General features: G+C 46.5%; 1 pseudogene across 1 annotated transcript in view; it reads left to right on the top strand.

The window, feature by feature from the left end:
* Nucleotides 1-13,055, top strand: part of LOC143803759 (cytochrome P450 2A6-like) — a 143,358-nt pseudogene that overhangs the window by 28,694 nt on the left and 101,609 nt on the right. The window contains exon 6 of the transcript XR_013220957.1: nt 759-900. The product of XR_013220957.1 is annotated as a cytochrome P450 2A6-like (transcript). The remainder of the gene's footprint in view (nt 1-758; nt 901-13,055) is intronic.

Genomic DNA, 13,055 nt, shown 5'->3' with positions numbered 1-13,055 from the left:
CTTCACAAAAAATGTCCTGAAAAACTCGGCTTATACACTAGTATATACGGTATATTAAAAGTGTGATTTGCAGTGCTAGTGATATATAGTGAAGTGCTGGACCTGTATTCAGTGTGACAGCAAATAGATTGATATGTGATAATCTGTAGTAACAGAACCTTTTTTTTAATTCTTTACCTACTGTAAAATAGGGCAATTTTAAACACCACAGTGTTATTTTTGATACTAATAGAAAATATTGCATCCATAGCTTGTGAGTCATAGAAAGTGTGATTCTTGCAACGTAAGATGGGCAAGCCACATTTTTTACATCTTAAAGAAAAATATATTTAATATGCGAATTGTAAAAAAAAATATTTTGTATACTTTGTTGTTGTAATAGTCCAAAATTAGACTGGTACACATCACTCAAATACAGCAGTTAGTTACTACTGGTTACCATCTGTTTTTTCCTAGAGAGAAAGGTTGAGGTCACTTGGACATTACTAAGGCTTTATAAACCTCAAAATACAGTTCAATACAGTCCTATCAGATGTCACAGTTTTATATACATGTTTTCTGGGCAATTAGAGGCTTTTTAGTGTCATGATTCACAGAAAATATATTCACTATGAATCAAACCTTTCTGCAAAATTCTGAAATCAATCATTCCTTTTCATTGCTCTTGTTTTGACTCTTATTTCATCTTTAAAGAGCTTAAAGGCTTGTGATAAATTTTCATATTTAAAATAATGGTGAGTTTTATTTATTTTTTGTAGGAAAAAAAGAATCAAGATACAGAATTTCGTGAGGAGAATCTACAGGCAACAATAGCAGACTTATTCAGTGCTGGAACAGAGACGACAAGTTTGACTCTGAGATACGGTTTTCTTATACTCATGAAACATCCAGAAATGCAAGGTAATAATTTTAATGTATTTTTATATAATTTAATAAAGTCCTCTCATAGCATCATGGCACGAGTAGTGGTAGAATTTTAGCGTTGCCCATCAGGGTACATGGTAGCCTTGGGGATCTTGATAAAGATTTTGCATTGGAGCCTAGGAGTTTCATATTGAAAATTAAAATGTTATCTGTATTTAATTTGCTTAATAAAAGAACATAAATATGATGCTGAGTCATTTCATACAGACAAGACATGAGTTGGGATAGTCAAGGAGTCCGAGGGCAAAAGCCAAGAGGATACGTCGTAAACAGAGGGAAGAGATAAAAGCATAGTCAGGTAACGGACCAAGGTCAAAATACCAAGAAGATAGGAGATCAGAACTGTTGTGAATTCTGCTCTTGGGTTCCCTCCGGTGGTTGTTGGTGGTAATACAGTTGTCCCTGGGTTGCAATCCTGGGCAGGTGTCCATGCTGATTTCAGCTCTGACTGGGGTATTTAGGTGTGCAGGATTCATTAGCCCTTGCCAGTTGTCCATTGTTCTTGGAGGGTTTACATCTCTGTCTGGTTCCTCCTGCCCTGCTGCCTTCAGCAAAGATAAGTGTCTGGTTTTGTTTCTACAGCACACATGCTGTGTTCTTTACAATTCAGTGCTATTTATTGTTTTTTCTTGTCCAGCTTAGACTGTGTTTGGATTTGTTCAGTCAAGTTGGATTCTCAGGAGATGCAGATATACATTCCATGTCTTTAGTTAGATGGTGGAATTTTTGTATTATCTGCTGTGGATATTTTTAGGGTTTTAATACTGACCGCTTAGTATTCTGTCCTATCCTTTCCTATTTAGCTAGCGTGGCCTCTTTTGCTAAATCCTGATTTCTGCCTGCGTGTGTCTTTCCTCTAATACTCACAGTCAATATTTGTGGGGGCTGCCTATCCTTTGGGGTTCTGCTCTGAGGCAAGATAGAATTCCCATTTCCATCTATAGGGGTATTTAGTCCTCCGGCTGTGTCGAGGTGTCTAGGATATGTTAGGTACACCCCACGGCTACTTCTAGTTGCGGTGTCAGTTTAGGGTTTGCGGTCAGTACAGATTCCACCTACCCCTGAGAAAGTCTCATGCTGCTCCAAGGTCACCGGATCATAACACAGAACACAAGGGTTAAACAGACGGATGGTCATAGCAAGGTCCAAGGTTAGGCAACGAAAGATCATCTAGCACAGAAAAAAACAACCACACTTAGATAAAACTACGCTTGGCAGAGGTCTGGTACTAACAGCAAAGCTAAGTAGCTGGACAATCACCTAGGACAATGAACACCTAGAGACAACCAGCAGCTCCCAGTCTCAGACTGGACAGCCAAGCTGTCAATCTAAATGCCCACAGCTCAGCACACCCCTGCACTAGACTGGTCACTGAGCTGTCAAAGTACTGACAGCTTCAGCACCACGAACCTCAACCTTCTCTCTGTGTGACGCCATATTGTGCCTCCGTCTGCAATGCTTTTTGCATAAAATGGCTTGTGATGAAACAACATAAGAAATTTAATCTCAAGAATGTTATTTAAATCCACAAAAAATATTTCTATGGAATTGGAAGCATAAGGATGTATTTAATAAGCTACAAAACACAGCCTGGGAGAAAAATGTGGTCTGTGGTGCCGTTGCTGATGGTCTCCAACAATATGGCTGCATAGTTTTCTGTCAAATCAGAGCAAAGAGGAGCAGCTTGGGAGCAGGGATGAGTAAGTACAAATTATGTATTTTATAGCCATCTGTGACCCCCATATATATGGCATCCCTTAACCACTAATTGTCAATTTATAAAGGTGTATATTGGTTAGAATTAGCTGCCTATGAATCTGGCTCTCTCCATTTCAGATAATGGTAGTTGCCAATCTGTTGTATAACAATGATATTAAACTGGCAGTCTATAATGGAGAAAGTCACATGCAGGGTCTTCTCCCCTCTGGAGTACTGATTAAGAGGGAAGAACCCACCAGTCTCCTAAAAGGTACAGTAGGAGTCTGGAAGTGGAACTTGCATCTATCATACATATGGATACACGGGGGGTCAGCGAGTGCTGTAGTCCGCTAGTCAAAACCACATGGACCAGGTATGATCCCAACGAATGCCCGCTCTCCTTTTACCGTGGGCATAATTCTACTCAGACAACACAGGGTGAGAGTAAAACAGTGTGGTAATACTTTATTGAACCACAAAACAGACAAATAACACATAGAACAGTCCCAGCAAAATACCCAAGATGTTGCAAAATTAAAGAGACTCACCGTTCAGTTGACTCACAGGGAAAAAAACAACTGTGATTTCAGAGCTTCCAGGGCCAACTATCCCACCTGTGGCAGGAACAGAGAGGAGGCAATGACGTAAAAACAAGCTTAGGAAGCTGACAGTTCATTGAGGTACAACGCCATGTAGGAGGGAGGATCACAACCTGGCTTCTCTGAACATTTCCATGGAATCAGGTGACGGTGGGTCCAAACGTATCCATGGATTCAGTGATGGTCAATGGAGCAAATGTGTATTCTTTCAGTCTGAGCCATGGTCCCCTAAGCTGGCATCCTGTAGAATGTCAAATCTGTGTCCCTTGTGATTGGGCCATAATGTCATGGCTGCTGTCTTGTAGAGTGTTCCTCGGTGTGGTTTTGTAGAGAGTCTCTGGTTCTTTGAATCGCTTGGATGTTTTATAACACAGGCATATCCCCTTTTTATAGTTCACAACTATCATCCTTAATACCATCATCCACAGTTCAAGTTGAAGTGGTAATGAGGTTAGCACGCATTGTTAGAGTTCGAGTTCCCATCTCTGCACAGGGGGAATCTCGGGCCATCTCCACTGCGGTCTCCCATTCTTCTCCTGCCGCAGTGGAGTCTGCTCAGCGGAGACGTCGGTCCCAGCGTCTCGCTCAGTCTGACTCTGTACAGAGAGTTACTGCTGCCTTTCCTGCTTCTGCCATTGAAGTCAGTGCTGGGCAGCGGCGAGCAGACGCTTCTGGGACTAAGTCCTGCTTTTCTCGTTCTGAGCATGCCCAGAGTAAGATCTCTCAGTGGAGATCGGGGGTCACATGATCAGACACTGCAGCTAAGGTCCTGTTGGTGCTCACACTCTGTGGCAGCTTCTCATTGGTCCTTTCTGGAATGTCCTGTACGTACTGCAACTATTTAAGGCTCGCATAGCCGCACGGCCATGCGCTAGTATTGCCCTTTATTTATGTACTTTGCGCCAGTGTGGTCTTGTATGAGTGTGTTCAGGGACCCGGCTGAAATAAGCCCCTAGAATGCTGGCACCTCCGGCGAGGAGTTTGTATGCTTGGGTATTCAGGGACCTGGCGTTAATAAGCCCCTAGAATGCTGGCATCTCCGGCGAGGAGTTTCGTGTGCATGCATGACCACTGACTGCTCTTGTTTAGGCAGTTAGCCTGTGCCTCTGTGGAGTCTAACAGGGCGCAGTGCTTTGAGTTCACGGCTGCTCTGTGAAGTAACAGAGTTAGCTAACACCACCATTTAGTTCCGCTATTTAATAGCAGCAGGTTCTCCTGCACGGTGGCTGCGAACGCATCCATCATAATAAAATCTATATATTCATTTGGTGCGTTCCTCTAGCCCTAACATAATACTAGCGCCAGGGTCTGGCTAGTAAATGGCGGACATACAGCAATCTTTGCGGTATATACAGCAGCTGGAGGGTAGGTTGGTGGCTCTCAAGAGCTCGACCTCAGCTGTGGATATTTCCACAGTTGCTATACAGGCTGCTAGCGTGGCTGCAGCAACCTTGTCCATTGCCACCCCTGTTCCGACATTTTCGCGCCTCCCGCTGCCAGAAAATTTTTTTGGAGAAAGCAGATCTTGTAGGGGATTTGTGTCAGTGCTCTATTCACCTCGAGCTACTGGCTGCACGTTTTCCTACACAGCGGGCTAAGGTGGGATTTATTGTGTCCCTCTTGTCGGACAGGGCGTTGCAAAGGGCTGTGGGAGTGTGACGATCGTGTGGTGCAGAGTGCTCCGTTGTTTCTGAGCACTCTGAAACAGGTCTTCCTAGGACCTCAAGTCACCCATGATATGGTGCTCCAACTGCTGGCATTAACTCAGGGTGAGTCCTTGGTCAGCCAATTTGCCATCCGTTTCCGAACTTTAGCTTCAGAGCTGGAGTGGTTGGATAAAGCCCTTATCCCCATATTTTGGAGGGGGCTGGCTGATCACGTTAAGGACGCTCTGGCCACTAGGGAGATTCCAGCCACACTGGAGTAGTTAATATCTGTCTCTACCCGTATTGACCTCCGTTTTAACGAGCGGAGGTTAGAGCGAGCCCAGTGTAGGGAGAGATTTCGGCTGGCTCCCACCTTCGCCAAACCTCTGGAATCTCCGGTCCAGTTTCCTGAGTCACATGAGTCCAGGGAGGTGTCTCGAGCGGGTTCTAAGTCCCAGACCGCTTGGTCACCCAAGGTCTGTCATGTTTGCCAGCAGTCTGGACATCTTTCCACCAGATGTTCCCAGCGGTCGAGGAGACGTCAGCCTCTAGTGGTAGTCGGTGGAGGTACACTAGATACGGCGACGTTTGCCTCAAAATTGTCCTTTAAGGGGACAATTATTATTGGATCATCTTTCCACTCAGTAGAGCTCTGCGTGGACTCTGGGGCGGAGGGCAATTTTATGTCTTCCGCCTTCGCCCAACATCACGCAATACCCCTGGTTACGCAACCAGTTACGGTACGAGTGGTGAATGGATCGACACTGCCCTCACAGATAACTCACCAGACCATTCCTTTTACTCTGTCCATGTTGCCATCCCATCAGGAGACAATATCTCTGCTCGTCATACCTGAGGGAATTGATGAGGTCCTGTTGGGAATACCTTGGTTACGGTACCACTCTCCACATATCGAGTGGTCCTCAGGCAGAATTTTGGGATGGGGTGAGTCTTGTGAGGGTAGGTGTCAAAGGGAGTGCTTTCAGGTTGCTACTACAGAGGTACCCGCAGATCTATCCTCTCTCCCCAAACAATACTGGTCTCATGCGGATGTGTTCTCCAAAAAGGCGGCGGAGACCCTTCCGCCTCACTGCCCCTATGACTGTCCTATTGACCTCTTGCCTGGTGCTGAGCCTCCCCGGGGTCAAATTTATCCGTTATCTCTCCCGGAGATGGAGGCTATGTCTCAGTACATCCAAGAGAATCTGGCAAGAGGGTTCATCAGGAAGTCAGTGTCGCCTGCTGGGGCTGGGTTCTTCTTTGTTCAGAAGAAGAATGGAGAACTGCGTCCATGTATAGATTACAGGGGTCTTAACGCCATCACCGTTAAGAACAAGTACCCATTACCCCTGATATCTGAGCTTTCTAATAGGCTATGGAGAGCAAGGGTATTTACAAAATTAGATCTGCGGGGTGCTTTCAACCTGATTCGCATCCGTGAGGGGGACGAATGGAAGACGGCTTTTAACACCAGGGATGGGCACTATGAGTATCTGGTGATGCCCTTCGGGCTCTGTAATGCCCCAGCTGTTTTCCAAGACTTTGTGAACGACATCTTCCGGGATATGCTCACCACCTCGGTCGTAGTCTATCTGGATGATATTCTCATCTACTCTCCAGATATTGACTCCCATCGGAGAGATGTTCGCAAAGTCTTTGACCTCTTACGGGCAAACTCCCTCTACGCTAAGTTGGAGAAGTGTGTGTTTGAGCAGGAGTCCTTGCCATTTCTTGGTTATATCATCTCTGCCCAGGGTTTGGCTATGGATCCTGCCAAGCTACAGGCTGTGATGGACTGGCAGGAACCCCATTCTCTTAAAGCAGTGCAGCGCTTTATGGGGTTCATTACCTACTATCGACAGTTCATTCCACACTTCTCAACTTTGGTAGCTCCCTTGGTTGCCCTTACCGAGAAGGGAGCAAATCCCAAATTGTGGTCTGAGGAGGTCTCCAAGGCCTTTAATTCCATAAAGTCACACTTCGCTAGCGCTCCCATCCTACATCGCCCCGATGTAGACAAACCATTTATCATGGAGGTGGATGCCTCATCTGTTGGTGCTGGAGCAGTCCTCTTCTAAAAAGATGCTCAGGGTTGGAAGCATCCTTGCTTCAACTTTTCTAAGACCTTCCCACCAGCAGAGAGGAATTATTCCATCGGGGACAGGGAGTTGCTGGCCATGAAGTTGGCTTTCTCGGAGTGGAGACATCTCTGGGAGGGATCTCGTTTTCCTTTCCAAGTCTTCACAGACCATAAAAATTTGGTGTACCTGCAGACAGCCCAGCGGTTAAATTCTCGCCAGGCTAGATGGTCCTTGTTCTTCTCCCGGTTCCATTTCACCCTCCATTTTCTTTTGAGGGAGAAGAGCATTCATGCCGAAGCTCTCTCTCGCTCCGTTTTGTCATCTGTAGAGGAGGAAGAGGAGCCTCGGCTTATTGTCCCCACGGAGAGTCTGAGAACCGTAGCTCCGGTTTCGCTAGTGTCTGAGCCTCCGGGCAAGACTTTCGTACCATCCAGTTTGCGACCGGAGGTTCTCTCGTGGGCTCATTCGTCCAGGGTGGATGGACATTTTGGGACAAAAAGGACATCTGAGCTGTTGGCGAGGACGTACTGATGGCCATATATGGTCCGTGATGTCAGGGATTATATTCAGGCGTGTGTCTCCTGCGCCAAAAATAAGTCTCCTCAACAACGGCCAGCTGAATTACTCTATCCATTGCCAGTGGCAGACAGGCCCTGGGAGATGGTCGGGATGAACTTTGTGGTGGGTTTGCCAAAGTCTCAGGGCTGTACCATCATTTGGGTTATCACTGATCATTTTTCCAAAATGGTGCATTTGGTGCCGCTTCCATGGTTACCTTCGGCATGGGCCTTGGCAGCATTGCTCAAAAAGCACATCTTCCACCTACATGGTATGCCAGACAAAATTGTCAGTGACCGGGGTCCCCAGTTTGCGTCTCGGTTCTGCAGAGAGCTTTGCCGTCTTCTCAGCATTGAGTTAAATCTCTCTTCCGCATATCATCCCGAGACGAATGGATTGGTAGAGAGGGCCAATCAGACCTTGCTCACATACCTGCGACATTTTGTCTCAGCCAGGCAGGATAACTGGGCGTCCTTGCTACCATGGGCAGAGTTTGCGCTGAACAATGCGGTAGCCGACTCCACTGGACAAACCCCATTCCTCCTCAACTATGGTCAGCATCCGCGGGTACCTGTGCCTATGCCCGTGTCTTCTGCTGACTCCAGGGTGGCAGACTGGGCTGTGGAAGCATGGGATATTTGGGACCGCACTCAGGATGCCATTCAGGCCTCCAAGGAGAGAATGAGGTCCTCCACCGATGCACATCGGCGCCCCGCTCTGACCTTTGCTCCTGGCGACTTGGTGTGGCTCTCCGCCCGTAACATCAGGCTGCGTGTTGAGTCCACTAAGTTTGCACCTCGCTACTTGGGTCCTTTCAAGGTCCTCGAACAGGTTAACCCTGTGGTCTATCGTTTAGCCCTTCTGCCACGACTGGGTATCACCGACACCTTTCATGTGTCTCTCTTGAAACCTGTATACATGTCGTGGTTTTCCGAGTCATCTGCCTTGACATCGGGTTTGTCTACGGATGATTACGAGGTGAATGCTATTTTGGGGTGCAAGGTGGTTCGTGGCAAAAAAATAGGGTTCAAGTTCCCGTCTCTGCACAGGGGGAATCTCGGGCCATCTCCGCTGCAGTCTCCCATTCTTCTCCTGCCGCAGTGGAGTCTGCTCAGCGGAGACGTTGGTCCCAGCGTCTCGCTCAGTCTGACTCTGTACAGAGAGTTACTGCTGCTTTTCCTGCTTCTGCCAATTGAAGTCAGTGCTGGGCAACGGCGAGCAGACGCTTCTGGGACTAAGTCCTGCTTTTATCGTTCTGAGCATGCCCAGAGTAAGATCTCTCAGTGGAGATCGGGGGTCACATGATCAGACACTGCAGCTAAGGTCCTGTAGGTGCTCACGCTCTGTGGCAGCCTCTTATTGGTCTTTTCTGGAAGGTCCTGTATGTGCTGCAACTATTTAAGGCTTGCATGGCCCCTAGAATGCTGGCACCTCCGGCGAGGAGTTTAGTGTGCATGCATGACCACTGACTGCTCTTGTTTAGGCAGTTAGCCTGTGCCTCTGTGGAGTCTAAGAGGGCACAGTGCTTTGAGTTCACGGCTGCTCTGTGAAGTAACAGAGTTAGCTAACACTGCCATTTAGTTTAGTTTGCTAGCAGCAGGTTCTCATGGTGGACCCCGTGCTGCGAACGCATCTATCATAATAAAATCTATATATTCATTTGGTGCGTTCCGCTAGCCCTAACAAGCATAATTTGATTATTTATAGTTTACCCTTCAATGATTGCAAGTCAACAAACTGCATGGCCTGGTATAATGTGTAATCAACATATTAGCAAACATCATTGTTCAGTGACCTTGCATCCATGTTTTGCAAATATAACGGTTAGTGTTGAGCATTCCGATACCGCAAGTATCGGGTATCGGCCGATACTTGCGGGTATCGGAATTCCGATACCGAGATCCGATACTTTTGTGGTATCGGGTATCGGTATCGAAACAACATTAATGTAAAAATGTGTAAAATAAAGAATTAAAATAAAAAAATAGGGATATACTCACCCTCTGACGCGCCCTGGACTTTACCGCCGTAACCGGGAGCCTTCTCGCTTCAAATGCGCGCGTTTTCTTCATTCCGTGACGTCACGGCTAGTGATTGGTCGCCTGCCGCCCATGTGGCGGAGGCGCGACCAATCACAGCAAGCCGTGACGTAATTTTAGGTCCTTCAGTATTTTAAAATTACATTCCGGCGTTGTGATTGGTCGCGACGCGAAGCGACCAATCACAAGCCGTGATGTCACGGGAGGTAGGACAAGCGCGCATTTTAAAATGCGCGCGTGTCCAGCCTCCCGTGACGTCACGGCTTGTGATTGGTCGCATCGCAGCGCGACCAATCACAGCAAGCCGTGACGTAATTTTAGGTCCTTCAGTATTTTAAAATTACGTTCCGGCGTTGTCATTGGTCGCGACGCGAAGCGACCAATCACAAGCCGTGACGTCAACGGGAGGCAGGACAAGCGCGCATTTTAAAATGCGCGCATTTTAAAATGCGCGCTTGTCCTGCCTCCCGTGACGTCACGGCTTGTGATTGGTCGCTTCGCGTCGCGACCAATCACAACGCCGGAACGTAATTTTAAAATACTGAAGGACCTAAAATTACGTCACGGCTTGCTGTGATTGGTCGCGCCGCCGCCACATGGGCGGCAGGTGACCAATCACAAGCCGTGACGTCAAGGAATGAAGAAAACGCGCGCATTTGAAGCAAAGAAGGCTCCCGGTTACGGCGGTAAAGTCCAGGGCGCGTCAGAGGGTGAGTATATCCCTATTTTTTTATTTTAATTCTTTATTTTACACATTTATATGGATCCCAGGGCCTAAAGGAGAGTTTCCTCTCCTTCAGACCCTGGGAACCATCAGGGATACCGTCCGATACATGAGTCCCATTGACTTGTATTGGTATCGGTTATCGGTATCGGATTGGATCCGATACTTTGCCGGTATCGGCCGATACTTTCCGATACCGATACTTTCAAGTATCGGACGGTATCGCTCAACACTAATAATGGTACAATAAACTGTGGGAGCTGATAAAAAAGGTAAATAACCATTAATCAAGTTAAAAATATTAATTCAACCTGCAAGAAAAGTCAGCATAAAGATTACAGTTTATGACTCCTGCATTATTGAATTTATGTCTGGGTAATTAAGATTAAATGCTGTATTGTCACAATGCACATACCCATTATGGCATATTCTGTTGGTTCTTTTGATATTGTATAAATGTCTCAATCTATATATATATAATCGTCTAAGGTCCATTTCCGTCTGTTTGTCTGTAACTGAAATCCCATGTCGCTGATTGGTCGCGCCCGGCTGGCAGCGACCGATCAGCGATATTGGGGTGGGATTTAAACACCGCTTCACTTTTTACTATTGATGCTGCCATGGCAGCATCAATAGTAAAAAGATATAATGTTAAAAATAATAATAAAAAAATCGTGATATTCTCACCCTCCCTGCATCTCTGGCAGCTGTTCCCGCTCCTTGCGATGCTCCGGTCCCAGTAATGCTTTGCAGTAATGACCCCAGATGACGTAGTGGTCTCGTGAGACCGCTACATCATCACGGGTTATTGCCACAAAGCATCACTGGGAAAGGACCTGGCGGGAGCATCGCTAAAGGCCTGGGCTGGATCCGGGGGGCCGCCGGAAGGTGAGTATATAACTATTTTTTATTTTAATTATTTTAACAGGGATATGGTGCCCACACTGCTATATACTACGTGGGCTGTGTTATATACTGCATGGACTGTGCTATGTACTACATGGGCTGTGCTATATACTACATGGGCTGTGTTATATGCTACGTGGGCTGTGTTATATACTACGTGGGCTGTGTTATATACTACCTGGGCTGTGTTATATACTACATGGGCTGTGTTATATGCTACGTGGGCTGTGTTATATACTACGTGGGCTGTGTTACAGACTATGTGAGCTGTGCTATATACTATGTGGCTCTGCTATATACTATGTGGCTGTGCTATATACTAGGTGGCTGTGCTATGTGCTATGTGGGCTGTGTTATATGCTATGTGGGCTTTTATATACTACATGACTGTGCTATATACTACGTGGCTGTGCTATATACTACATGGCTGTGCTATATACTACATGGGCTGTGTTATATGCTACGTGGGCCATGCAATATAATAAATGGCTGTGTTATATACTATGTGGTTGTGTTATATGCTATGTGGCTGTGCTATATGCTATGTGGGCTGTGTTATATGCTACATGGCTGTGTTATATGCTACATGGCTTTGCTATATACTACATGGCTGTGTTACATACTACGTGGCTGTGCTATATACTATGTGCTCTGTGTCGTATGCTACGTGGGCTGTGCAATATACTATGTGGCTGTGTTATATACTGCGTGGCTGTGTTATATGCTATGTGGTTGTGCTATATGCTATATTAGCTGTGTTATATACTATGTGGGCTGTGTTATATGCTACGTGGCTGTGCTATATTTCTCTGCTGTATCTGTGCATCATGAATTGTGGTATGTGTTAAAGGGGGGCCCACTAAGACTCTTTCGCCCGGGGCCCTCAAAACCTGGAGCCGGCACTGGCTTCACTGATTGGCGCGGGATTTGAACCACACTTCGCTGATTGGTAGTGCCCGGGCCGGCCGCGACCAATCAGCAATATTGGTGTGGATTTAGACACCGCTTCACTGATTGGTAGCGCCTGGCTGGCCACTGCTAATCAACGACAGGTGCAGTCCAGCCGCGAATTGGCACGAGATTTGAACCACGTGTTAGGGCTGGCAGAACGCACCGAGTAAATATAGAGATGTTATTTGGTGCGTTCGCAGCATGGGGTCACCGTGCAGGAAAAGAACCTGCTGCTAGTAAACGGCGGCACTATATGGAGGTAGAAGCGATCTCTGTTGCTTCACAGAGTCGCTATAAAGAAAGGACTGTTGTTATGATCCGGTGACCCTGGAGCCGCATGAGACTATCTCTGGAGTAGGTGGTACCTGTACTGACCACAATCCTAAACTGACACCGCAACTAGAAGTAGCCGTGGGGTGTTCCTAACATGGCCTAGACACCTCGACACAGCCGGAGGACTAAATACCCCTAAAGTTGGAAATGGGAATTCTATCTTGCCTCAGAGCAGAACCCCAAAGGATAGGCAGCCCCCACAAATATTGACTGTGAGTTTAAGAAGAAATACGTACGCAGGCAGAAATACAGGATTTAGCAAAAGAAGCACTTCTAGCTAAATAGAAAAGGATAGGACAGAATTCTAAGCGGTCAGTATTAAAACTCTAAAAACATACACAGCAAGAAATACTAATATTCTACATCTAACTAAAGACATAGAATGTATACCTGCATCTCCAGAGAAACCAGCAAGACAGAAAAATCCAAACAAAGTCTAAGCTGGACAAAAACACAATAAATTGCACTGAACAGAAAAGCACACTGCATGCGTGCTACAGAGAAAAAAACAGACACTTATCTTAGGTGAATTGACAGCAGGGCATGAGGAGCCAGACAGAGATGCAATCCCTCCATGAACAATGAACAACTGGCAG

Source organism: Ranitomeya variabilis, chromosome 2 (genome assembly GCF_051348905.1).
Source record: "Ranitomeya variabilis isolate aRanVar5 chromosome 2, aRanVar5.hap1, whole genome shotgun sequence".
Lineage (NCBI taxonomy): Eukaryota > Metazoa > Chordata > Amphibia > Anura > Dendrobatidae > Ranitomeya > Ranitomeya variabilis.
Note: the sequence above shows the minus strand (reverse complement) of the source record. Positions and strands in the feature narration are given on the sequence as shown.